Here is a 12,572-nt window from a genome sequence, read left to right on the forward strand (position 1 = left end):
ACAGAACGTAACAAGGGGTACAGTGAGCCTTAACACCCCACAGGTATTTGACAAATTTTCATTAAAGTTGGACGTGAAAATGAAAAATTTGATTTTTTTCACTAAAATGCTGATGTTACCCCACATTTTTATTTTTAACAAGGGGTAATAGAAAAAAAATCCCCCCCCAAAATTTGTAACACTCTTTTTTCTGAGTAAGGAAATACTCCATATGTGGATGTTAAGTGCTCTGCGGGCGCACTACAGGGCTCAGAAGCGCCATTGGGCTTTTGGAGAGTGAATTTGGCTGGAATTTAATGCCATGTGCGTTTACAAAGCCCCCATGGTGCCAGAACAGTGGAGCCCTCCCCCCTCATATGTGACCCCATTTTGGAGACTACACCCCTCAAAGAATGTAACAAGTGGTGCAGTGAGCATTTACACCCCACATGTGTCTGACAGATTTTTTGAACAGTGGTCCATCTCCAAAAGCCCAATGGCTCTCCTTCTTTACTGAGCTCTGTAGCGCGCCTGCAGAGCACTTTACATCCACATATGGGGTATTTCCAAACTCAGAAGAAATGGTGCTGCAAATTTTGGTGGGCTTTTTCTCCTATTACCCCTTGTGAAAAAGGAAAAATTTGGGGTAACACCAGCATTTTTGTGAAATAAATCGAATTTTTCATTTTCATGTCCAAATTTAGCGAAAATTTGTCAATCACCTGTGAGGTGAAAAGGCTCACTGTACCCCTTGTTAGGTTCCTTGAGGGGTGTAGTTTCCCAAATAGTTACCATGTGTGGTTTTTTTTTAGCTGTTCTAGCACTGTGGGGGCTTCCTAAATGCAACATGCCCCCCAAAAACCATTTCAGCAAAATTCACTCTCCAAAATCCCATTGTCGCTCCTTCTCTTCTGAGCCCTGTAGTGCGCTTGCAGAGCACTTTACATCCACATATGAGGTATTTCTTTACTCAAAAGAAATGGTGTCACAAATTTAAGGAGACATTTTTTCTTATTACCCCCTGTGAAAATGAAAAATTTGGGGTAACACCAGCATTTTAGTGAAAAAATCTAATTTTTCATTTTCACGTCCCACTTTAACAAAAGTTTGTCAATCACCTGTGAGGTGATAAGGCTCACTGTACCCCTTGTTACGTTCCTTGAGGGGTGTAGTTTCCCGAATATTGTGCCATGTGGGGTTGTTTTTTCTGTTCTGGCACCATGGGGGCTTCCTAAATGCGACATGCCCCCCCAAAACAATTTCAGCAAAATTTGCTCTCCAAAATCCCATTGTTGCTCTTTCCCTTGTGAGCCCTGTAGTGCACTCGCAGAGCACCTTACATCCACATATGAGGTGTTTCTTTACTCAAGAGAAATTAGGTTTCACGTTCTGGTGGCTTTTTCTCCTTTTACCCCTTGTAAAAATGAAAAAAATAAAATAATGGGTCAACAAGAACATGTTAGTGTAAAAACTGAAGATGTAGAACTTTCTCCTCCACTTTGCTGCTATTACGGTGAAACACCAAAAGGGTTAACAAACTTTCTGAATGTCATTTTGAATACTTTGAGGGGTGCAGTTTCCATAATGGGGTCCATTATGGGATAGTTCTAACATGAAGACCCTCAAATTCACTTTAAAAACTGAACTGGTCCCTAAAAAATTTTTGTGAAAAATTGCAAAATTGCTGCTAAACTTTGAAGCTCTGAATCAATATATATAATTTATTTGGAATATCCATTTTCCTTCCAAGCAGAGAGCTTCAAATTTAGAAAAATGCATTCTTCTAATTTTTCATGAAATTTAGGATTTTTTTCACCAAGAAATGATGCAAGTATCGAGAAAAATTTACCACTAACCTAAAGTAAAATATGTCACGAAAAAACTAACTCGGAATCAAAATTCATAAGTTAAAGCATCCCAGGGTTATTAATTTTTAAAATGACAGTGGTCAGATGTGCAAAAAATGTTCTGGTCCTTAAGGTCAAAATAGACTTGGTCCTTAAGGGGGTAATAATAATATTAATAATAATAATCTTGCTTTCTTTGGCCACAGGTCCTCACAACGTACAGCGAGCAGTGCATGAATGAATAAATGAATAAATAAATGAATTACCGTAAATATAAGTGTAAGTGCAACTAAATTCATAAACATAAGCCAACATCAACAGACAAAATGAGAATACATGTACCAAAAGGTGATTAATAATGAGGGTGAGGCCCAAGATAATGAATTTCGGTATGCACCATCGTTCACAATGCGTGCGTAAAATAAAATACACCCCAAAATTTTTAAGTTTAATTTCATTTATTTATCGTCTTTTTTATTTTTTTATAGTTCCGTGTAGGAGACTGCGTGGGAACAAATAAATAGACAGGCACCCCTATGTCTCGCATAGTGCATTGTTCTGACTCTGCGTGTTGTATAGGATGTTTTCCATAAAGCCTCTAGATCCATGTCATGTGATTCTGGTTATTGGATTCATGTTCCAATTCTTACCAATGTAAAGCAGAGCTATATTTGTTATTCAACATAAGTCAGTTTACCTGTAGTCCCACGTATCACCACTAGGGTTGCTAACCTCCTGCTTTATGTTTTCTGGACAACTGGACCAAAAATCACAGGCAGTCCAAATATTTTATGAACAACACCCAATGCCAAAACCTCAATATGCCAAAAATAATGTCCCTGAATTTTAAAGGCCCCATAATTAACCCCTTTTAGTAAAAAAAAAAGTGTAATAAAAAATGCTTTGCATCACCATTTTCTGACCCCCATAAGGTTTTATCTTTTTGTCTGTAGAACTGTGTGAGGGCTCATTTTTGTGCTGTAATCCATCGTTTTTATCTGTCACATTTTGGGAGAAATGGAAGGCGCTCTCAATTGCAGGACCTGGCAGCTTAAACAGTGATTGGCTGAACCGGCAGGTCCTGCTCCCAGTGTTCGTCTCAGAAGCAGGAAGAACATGGAAGACTGGGTGACTGCACAAAGGGGGGGCTGCACATAACTGGGTGACTGCACATAACACTGGGGGCTGTTATCACATATAACACTGGGGGCTGTTATCTCACATAACACGTGGGCTGTAATCACACATAACACTGGGGATGCAATCACACATAACACTGGGGATGTAATCACACATAACACTGGGGATGCAATCACACATAACACTGGGGATGTAATCACACATAACACTGGGGCAGTTATCGCACACAACACTGAGGTAGTTATCACACATAACACTTGGGAAATTATCACACATAACTCTGGGAGCTGTTATCAGACATAACACTGGGGCAGTTATCACACATGACACTCGGGGGCAGTTATCACACATGACACTTGGGGGAAGTTATCACACATGACACTTGGGGGCAGTTATCACACATAACACTTGGGGAAGATATCACACATGACACTTGGGGGCAGTTATCACACATAACACTTGGGGGCAGTTATCACACATAACACTTGGGGGAAGTTATCACACATGACACTTGGGGGCTGTTATCACACATAACACTTGGGGGCAGTTATCACACATAACACTTGGGGGCAGTTATCACACATAACACTTGGGGGCAGTTATCACACATAACACTTGGGGCCTGTTATCACACATAACACTTGGGGGCAGTTATCACAGATAACACTGGGGGCAATTATCACAGATAACACTGGGGGGCAGTTATCACACATAACACTTGGGGGCAGTTATCACACATAAGACTTGGGGGCAGTTATCACACATAACACTTGGGGGCTGTTATCACACATAATACTTGGGGACAGTTATCACACATAACACTGGGGGCAGTTATCACACATAACACTGGGGCAGTTATCACACATAACACTGGGACAGTTATCACAGATAACACTTGGGGGAAGTTATCACACAAAACACTGGGGCATCACAGATAACACTGGTGCAGTTATCACACATGACACTTGTACAGCAGAGCAGGGCTGAGTGTGTTAACTGTCCCCAGTGTTATGTGTGATAACTGCCCCAGTGTTATCTGTGATAACTGCCCCAGTGTTATGTGTGATAACTGCCCCCAGTGTTATGTGTGTTAACTGCCCCAGTGTTATCTGTGATAATTGCCCCCAGTGTTATGTGTGATAACTGCCCCCAGTTGTTATGTGTGATAACTGTCCCAGTGTTATCTGTGAAAACTGCCCCCAAGTGTTATCTGTGATAACTGCCCCAAGTGTTATGTGTGATAACTGCTCCCAAGTGTCATGTGTGATAACTGCCCCAAGTGTTATCTGTGATAACTGCCCCAAGTGTTATGTGTGATAACTGCTCCCAAGTGTCATGTGTGATAACTGCCCCAAGTGTTATGTGTGATAACTGCTCCCAAGTGTCATGTGTGATAACTGCCCCCAAGTGTTATGTCTGATAATTGCCCACAATTGTTATGCCTGATAACAGCCCCAGTGTTATGTCTGATAACTGCCCCAGTGTTATGTGTGATAACTGCCCCAGTGTTATGTCTGATAACAGCTCCCAGAGTTATGTGTGATAACAACCTCCAGTGTTATGTATGATAACTGCCCCCAAGTGTTATGTGTGATAACTGACTCCAAGTGTTATGTGTGATAACTGCCCCCAGTGTTATGTGTGATAACTGCCCCCAAGTGTTATGTGTGATAACTGCCCCCAGTGTTATCTGTGATAACTGCCCCCAAGTGTTATGTGTGATAACAACCTCCAGTGTTATGTGTGATAACTGCCCCCAAGTGTTATGTATGATAACTGCCCCCAAGTGTTATGTGTGATAACTGACTCCAAGTGTTATGTGTGATAACTGCCCCCAGTGCTATCTGTGATAACTGTCCCCAAGTGTTATGTGTGATAACAGCCCCCAAGTGTTATGTGTGATAACTGCCCCCATGTGTCATGTGTGATAACTGCCCCCAAGTGTTATGTGTGATAACAGCCCCCAAGTGTTATGTGTGATAACTGCCCCCAGTGTTATGTGTGATAACTGCCCCCAAGTGTTATGTGTGATAACTGCCCCCAAGTGTTATGTGTGATAACTGCCCCAAAGTGTTATGTGTGATAACTGCCCCCAAGTGTTATGTGTGATAACTGCCCCCAAGTGTTATGTGTGATAACTGCCCCCAGTGTTCAATCTGTGATAACTGTCCCCAAGTGTTATGTGTGATAACTGCTCCAAAGTGTTATGTGTGATAACTGTCCCCATGTGTTATGTGTGATAACTGCCCCAGTGTTATCTGTAATAACTGTCCCCAGTGTTATGTGTGATAACTGCCCCAGTGTTATCTGTGATAACTGCCCCCAGTGTTATCACACATAACACTTGGGGGGCAGTTATCACACATAACACTTGGGGGCTGTTATCACACATAACACTGGGGCAGTTATCACACATAACACTTGGGGGGCGGTTATCACACATAACACTGGGGCAGTTATCACACATAACACTTGGGGGCAGTTATCACACATAACAATTGGGGGCTGTTATCACACATAACACTTGGGGGCTGTTATCACACATAACACTGGGGCAGTTATCACACATAACACTTGGGGGGCGGTTATCACACATAACACTGGGGCAGTTATCACACATAACACTTGGGGGCAGTTATCACACATAACAATTGGGGGCTGTTATGTGTGATAACTGCCCCAAAGAGTTATGTGTGATAACAGCCCCCAAGTGTTATGTGTGATAACCGCCCCCCAAGTGTTATGTGTGATAACTGCCCCAGTGTTATGTGTGATAACAGCCCCCAAGTGTTATGTGTGATAACTGCCCCAGTGTTATGTGTGATAACCGCCCCAAAGAGTTATGTGTGATAACTGCCCCCAAGTGTTATGTGTGATAACTGCCCCAGTGTTATGTGTGATAACCGCCCCAAAGAGTTATGTGTGATAACTGCCCCAGTGTTATGTGTGATAACTGCCCCCAAGTGTTATGTGTGATAACTGCCCCAGTGTTATCACACATAACACTTGGGGGGCAGTTATCACACATAACACTTGGGGGCTGTTATCACACATAACACTGGGGCAGTTATCACACATAACACTTGGGGGGCGGTTATCACACACAAAACTGGGGGCAGTTATCACACATAACACTTGGGGGCAGATATCACACATAACACTGGGGGCAGTTATCACACATAACAACTGGGGGCAGTTATCACACATAACACTGGGGGCAGTTATCACACATAACACTTGGGGGCAGTTATCACACATAACACTTGGGGGCAGTTATCATACATAACACTTGGGGGCAGTTATCACACATAACACTTGGGGGCAGTTATCACACATAACACTTGGGGGCAGTTATCACACATAACACTGGGGGCAGTTATCACACATAACACTGGGGGCAGTTATCACACATAACACTGGGGGCAGTTATCACACATAACAATTGGGGGCAGTTATCACACATAACAATTGGGGGCAGTTATCACACATAACACTGGGGCAGTTATCAAACATAACACTGGGGGCAGTTATCACACATAACACTGGGGGCAGTTATCACACATAACACTGGGGCAGTTATCACACAACACTGGGGGCAGTCATCACACATAACAATTGGGGGCAGTCATCACACATAACACTGGGGGCAGTTATCACACATAACACTGGGGCAGTTATCACACATAACAACTGGGGGCAGTTATCACACAACACTGGGGCAGTTATCACACATAACAACTGGGGGCAGTTATCACACATAACACTGGGGGCAGTTATCACACATAACACTGGGGGCAGTTATCATACATAACACTGGGGGCAGTTATCACACATAACACTGGGGGCAGTTATCATACATAACACTGGGGGCAGTTATCACACATAACACTGGGGGCAGTTATCACACATAACACTGGGGCAGTTATCACACATAACACTGGGGGCAGTTATCACACATAACAACTGGGGGCAGTTATCACACATAACACTGGGGCAATTATCACACATAACAACTGGGGGCAGTTATCATACATAACACTGGGGGCAGTTATCACACATAACACTGGGGGCTGTTATCACACATAACACTGGGGCAGTTATCACACATATCACTGGGGGCAGTTATCACACATATCACTGGGGGAAGTTATCACACATAACACTGGGGCAGTTATCACACATAACACTTGGGGGCTGTTATCACACATAACACTGGGGCTGTTATCACACATAACACTGGGGCAGTTATCACACATAACACTTGGGGGCAGTTATCCCACATAACACTGGGGGCAGTTATCACACATAACAATTGGGGGCAGTTATCACACATAACACTGGGGGCAGTTATCACACATAACACTGGGGCAGTTATCACACATAACACTGGGGGGCAGTTATCACACATAACACTGAGGCAGTTATCACACATAACACTGGGGGCAGTTATCACACATAACACTGGGGGCAGTTATCACACATAACACTGGGGGCAGTTATCACACATAACACTTGGGGGCAGTTATCACACTTAACACTTGGGGGCAGTTATCACACATAACACTGGGGGCAGTTATCACACATAACACTGGGGGCAGTTATCACACATAACAATTGGGGGCATTTATCACACATAACAATTGGGGGCAGTTATCACACATAACAATTGGGGGCAGTTATCACACATAACAATTGGGGGCAGTTATCACACATAACACTGGGGGCAGTTATCACACATAACACTGGGGGCAGTTATCACACATAACACTGGGGGCAGTTATCAGACATAACACTGGGGGCAGTTATCAGACATAACACTGGGGGCAGTTATCACACATAACACTGGGGGCAGTTATCACACATAACACTGGGGGCAGTTATCACACATAACACTGGGGGCAGTTATCACACATAACACTGGGGCAGTTATCACAGATAACACTGGGGCAGTTATCACACATAACACTGGGGGCAGTTATCACACATAACACTGGGGGCAGTTATCAGACATAACACTGGGGGCAGTTATCACACATAACACTGGGGGCAGTTATCACACATAACACTGGGGGCAGTTATCACACATAACACTGGGGGCAGTTATCACACATAACACTGGGGGCAGTTATCACACATAACACTGGGGCAGTTATCACAGATAACACTGGGGCAGTTATCAGACATAACACTGGGGGCAGTTATCACACATAACACTGGGGGCAGTTATCACACATATCACTGGGGGCAGTTATCACACATAACACTGGGGGCAGTTATCACACATAACACTGGGGGCAGTTATCACACATAACACTGGGGGCAGTTATCACACATAACACTGGGGCAGTTATCACAGATAACACTGGGGCAGTTATCACAGATAACACTGGGGCAGTTATCAGACATAACACTGGGGGCAGTTATCACACATAACACTGGGGGCAGTTATTACACATAACACTGGGGGCAGTTATCAGACATAACACTGGGGGCAGTTATCACACATAACACTGGGGGCAGTTATCACACATAACACTGGGGCAGTTATCACAGATAACACTGGGGCAGTTATCAGACATAACACTGGGGGCAGTTATCACACATAACACTGGGGGCAGTTATCACACATATCACTGGGGGCAGTTATCACACATAACACTGGGGCAGTTATCACACATAACACTGGGGGCAGTTATCACACATAACACTGGGGGCAGTTATCACACATAACACTGGGGGCAGTTATCAGACATATCACTGGGGGCAGTTATCACACATAACACACTCAGCTCTGCTCTGCTGTAAGTGTTGATGACTGTCATTGATCCCCATTCTTCTATGTCTATTGTCTCCAGCACAATTAAATTGGTGTTTTGTTACCCCCCTCCCGTGCCAGTCTCTGTGCCCGCACTCTTCTGTCTAGCCCGCACTGGGCAGCCGTGGCACACAAAGTGTTACAGCCATCCGGCAGTGTACGGCGCAGTTAATAGCTTATTCAGCAGCCTGACCTGTGATCAATGATCCGGGCTGCGCATTGGAAGCTCAGCAGCCGAGCACCGAGCACACTACGAGCAGCCGGGGGACCAGGATTGAGTCATCACCGAGGGGAGGGGACCTGATCCCGCCTGGAGGAGCAGCAGCCAAGCAGGGGACACGTGGGGAGCAGCCCGGGGCTGGGGAGGGGAGGGGGGAGTCGGGTGTCGGAGCTTCTGTCCTCTGCACAATGACTGACAGGAGAGCAGCAGACAGGAGACCTCTCTGATCATCATCCCATCACTACAGCTGCTGGCGGGACAAGTAAGGTAAGTGAGGCTGTGCATGGGCAGTGCCAGGGTACCACCTGTATGTGCCCAGCAGGGATGCTGCATCTGTGTGTAGGGAGGACTAGCCTCTTGTGATACTTTATTGCTACTTTATTGGCACCCAGAGGGTTAAGTCTCCATGCAGCTCCATCTATAGGATCTCATTGGGTTCTATGCACTTGTTTTTTGGACTCTGCAACTGAGCAGCACTGCACTCCCAGGCGGAGGTGAGTATAGGGGACACTCCTGGACTTCACAGCCCATTGTGGCTACTACTAGCCCTGGAGTAAAGCTGCAATGCAGACAGTGTGTGTGTGTGTGTGGTGGCAGTAGACTGGGTAGACTGGCACCTGCAGGGTTACATGGCCAGGTGTGTGTTTCCCTTGTTGAGGTCCCCCGCCTCTTGTTGGAGAGGTGTTCTCCTTAAATCTAGAGGAGTGACTCTATATGCAATCATAGGAGTTTGTCTAGTGATTTGGGCATTACCAATGTGTATGTGATCAGTGATGTAGCTCTTCCAGATGTTGCGAAAAAACTACAACTCCCAGCATGCCCGGACAGCCAACGGCTGTCCGGGCATGCTGGGAGTTGTAGTTTTGGCAACCTCTGGAGGGCCACAGTTTACAGACGTGCCCCAAGCCTCCTATAGTGTCAATAGTACCAGGGGGCAAAGTTGTTGGGTTGTCACACAATAGGTGTGTTGGGCATTGCAGACTGTCTGCAGCATCAGATTATGCTGATTTAAGTCTAGTATTGTCCCCCCCTCCTCCTAACTCACATGGCCACTTATAACCGGTACCCCCCACCTGGTTAGAATGGTGCCAACACGTCCACATGCATGGCTACATAGTAAAGACAAGGTGCAGATGTGGACTGGGCAGCAGGTGTTTAATGCAGCATTTCGGGGCCAGATGTAGCCGCCTGCAAGGTCCATAGACTTTTTTTTTCCTCCTTCCCTTGTTTTGCATAATGCTGTTTTGTTGTCTGTATCCTTTGCTATAGTTGGATGTTTAGCGATTTATTTATGACCGGAGGGAGAAGCGTGGAGGGTTATATTTAGCCCTGGCGATCCAATTTACAATGCTAATGATAATGGTAACCTGGGTGTGTTATAGAGATGCTGTATAATCAGCCTCTTAAATACTAGTGCAGAGGGATCCCGTGAAGTGTCTATAGAGAGTGCTCCAAGTCTCCGCATCAAGCACAGTAGGTATGACGGTTCTCTGCATGCTTTTCCTTGTGTCCACTTCTGCTCCTGGCATTCATTTTGGTGGAATGATGACATCTGGGAGCGATCCCTTTTTTTCACGATCGGTCGACCGTGTGGCATCATCAAGGTTGCGTCTCGTAGCGAAACGCTCCGATGGAACTTGTGTGATGGTTGTCTCCGCTGCCCTTCTTTTTCACGTTCTCAGTTATAAAGTGATTTTTTTTTAAGGGGTGACGGAGGCAGCAGCGAGTCTGTCTCGGGGCAACTGTCTGGTACTGGAATTAACTGCTAAACATTCTCCATCTCGCCAGGGTCGTCTTCTGTTCTCCGAGCTTGTGGATTGCGAAGTTGCTATAATTAAAGGGGGGCTCTTCTCGTTAAAAAAAAAAAAAAAATGTTCAGGGAGGTGAAGGCGACAAGAACGTCTTTTCGCTTTACTCTTAGCCAAAGTTTTCTTGAAATCTACAGTAAGGAACAAAAAAAAAAAAAAAGCAAAAAAAAAAAAAAAAAAGCTTTTAATTACATAACCACCAGGCTCGCTGTAAGAAATTGTTCGTGTGCCGTTCTATTTTTAACCCATTCTGCATATACCAGGTGTAGCTGCATGCTTCATTTCAATGAGTCACATTCTATATGGAGCGCCAGCGCCATTGTTTATTATTATTTTTTTTTTTATTCCTAATCAGCCTTTATGTTGTAATAAGAAGTTGTGAGCTAATCTGGCTATTAAGGTATTAGGAAGAATTGAAGTTGTGGTTTGTTGTATTACTTTGGCTAATATGTCGTAGTTTGGCATCAGTATGTGTCCATGTGCAAATGATACTTTACATTGTTTATTATATTAAGGTATTTCTTGGAGGGGGTTTTGCGTTTGCGTAATCCGAAATGTGTCAAAGAGGATTGTGGTTGGCGTTTGGGTAGAATGGGATTGGAGTGTTGTATGTGGTGCTTTTATTGTTTTAGTAGTATTAATAGTAGAGGATTTAGAAGCCAGTGTATGAGGAGGGGGAAGAGTTTTGAAGAATCCTGAAGGAGCCCCAAAAACATGTCAGATATATATACACAGTGGTCCCTCAAATTACTATATTAATCGGTTCCAGGACAACCATTGTATGTTGAAACCATTGTATGTTGAGACCCTAACTCTATGGAAACCTGGTAATTGGTTCTGAAGGCCCCAAAATGTCATCCAAAAATAGGAAAAGTGAGGATTAAAGAAAAATAAGTAGATAACTAATATAGATAAAGCAAATCCTTACATATAAAAGTAAGAAAGATCTGCTGGGAGCTGTAAATCACTGTCTATCTCAGTGTTTCTCAACCAGGGTGCCTCCAGCTGTTGCAAAACTACAACTCCCAGCATGCCCGGACAGCCGTTGGCTGTCCGGGCATGCTGGGAGTTGTAGTTTTGCAACAGCTGGAGGCACCCTGGTTGGGAAACAATGGTTTATGTAGAGGACAGGAGCTTCTTCAGGGTCCTATAGAGTACACACAGTGTCCCAAATGGAGCCACTCTTACTTGGTGTCCAAAGGAGCAGCTAACCCTGGCACAGGTAAGGAGTAGTACAGAATTTGTAGTTCCTCCCTGTACTGTAGGGGGCACTACCAGACACCAGTCAGTGCAGGCACTTCAGTAATAGAGGTGATTTACCGGTAAAATGTCCTTTCTGATTGGTCAGTTCCTCCAGTTGTGACACGTTTCACAGATCTGGACTGTCCATAACATTGTATGTTGAGTCTGGGTTCAAGTTACAATGGACCAGAAAAAAACATTGCATGTTGAAACTATTGTATGTTGAGGCCATTGTAAGTTGAGGGACCACTGTATATATATATATATATATATATATATATATATATATATATATATACACACACACGCACACACACACAAACATAGGACTTATTTATGGTAACAGAAATAGCAATGAAGATGTGCAAGAGGTAGTGAACAAATTTAGCTCTGCTACATCGGCTTTCAGTAGTTTTAAAGTAAGATGCAATTAAAAAAAACTTTTTTGTTCCCTTTTTATAAATTGGATTTTTCTTTTACATTTTATATAGATGCCTATACTTTCTAGACAGAAGAATTTG

At 44.0% G+C, this 12,572-nt stretch overlaps 1 protein-coding gene and 1 long non-coding RNA gene across 7 annotated transcripts in view; one reads left to right on the plus strand and one right to left on the minus strand.

Moving 5' to 3' along the window:
- MEGF11 (multiple EGF like domains 11) overlaps positions 1 to 12,572 on the plus strand; it is a 581,277-nt gene that overhangs the window by 23,851 nt on the left and 544,854 nt on the right. The window contains exon 1 of one of the 5 annotated variants that reach the window (XM_056571686.1): positions 9,135 to 9,268. The exons of 1 other annotated variant lie outside the window; for it this stretch is intronic. The gene's annotated coding sequence lies outside the window, so the exon portion shown is untranslated. Of the gene's footprint in view, positions 1 to 9,134; positions 9,269 to 9,391; positions 9,496 to 10,213; positions 10,479 to 12,572 lie in introns of those variants that run through there. 3 more of the 5 variants (XM_056571690.1, XM_056571687.1, XM_056571689.1) reach the window with 3 other exon arrangements.
- The window catches only part of LOC130368282 (uncharacterized), an 80,548-nt gene continuing 78,447 nt past the window's right edge, over positions 10,472 to 12,572 (minus strand). For both annotated transcript variants that reach the window (XR_008892400.1, XR_008892401.1), the window contains exon 4: positions 10,472 to 10,940. This is a non-coding gene — a long non-coding RNA (uncharacterized LOC130368282). The remainder of the gene's footprint in view (positions 10,941 to 12,572) is intronic.

Source organism: Hyla sarda, chromosome 4, assembly GCF_029499605.1.
Source record: "Hyla sarda isolate aHylSar1 chromosome 4, aHylSar1.hap1, whole genome shotgun sequence".
Taxonomy (NCBI): domain Eukaryota; kingdom Metazoa; phylum Chordata; class Amphibia; order Anura; family Hylidae; genus Hyla; species Hyla sarda.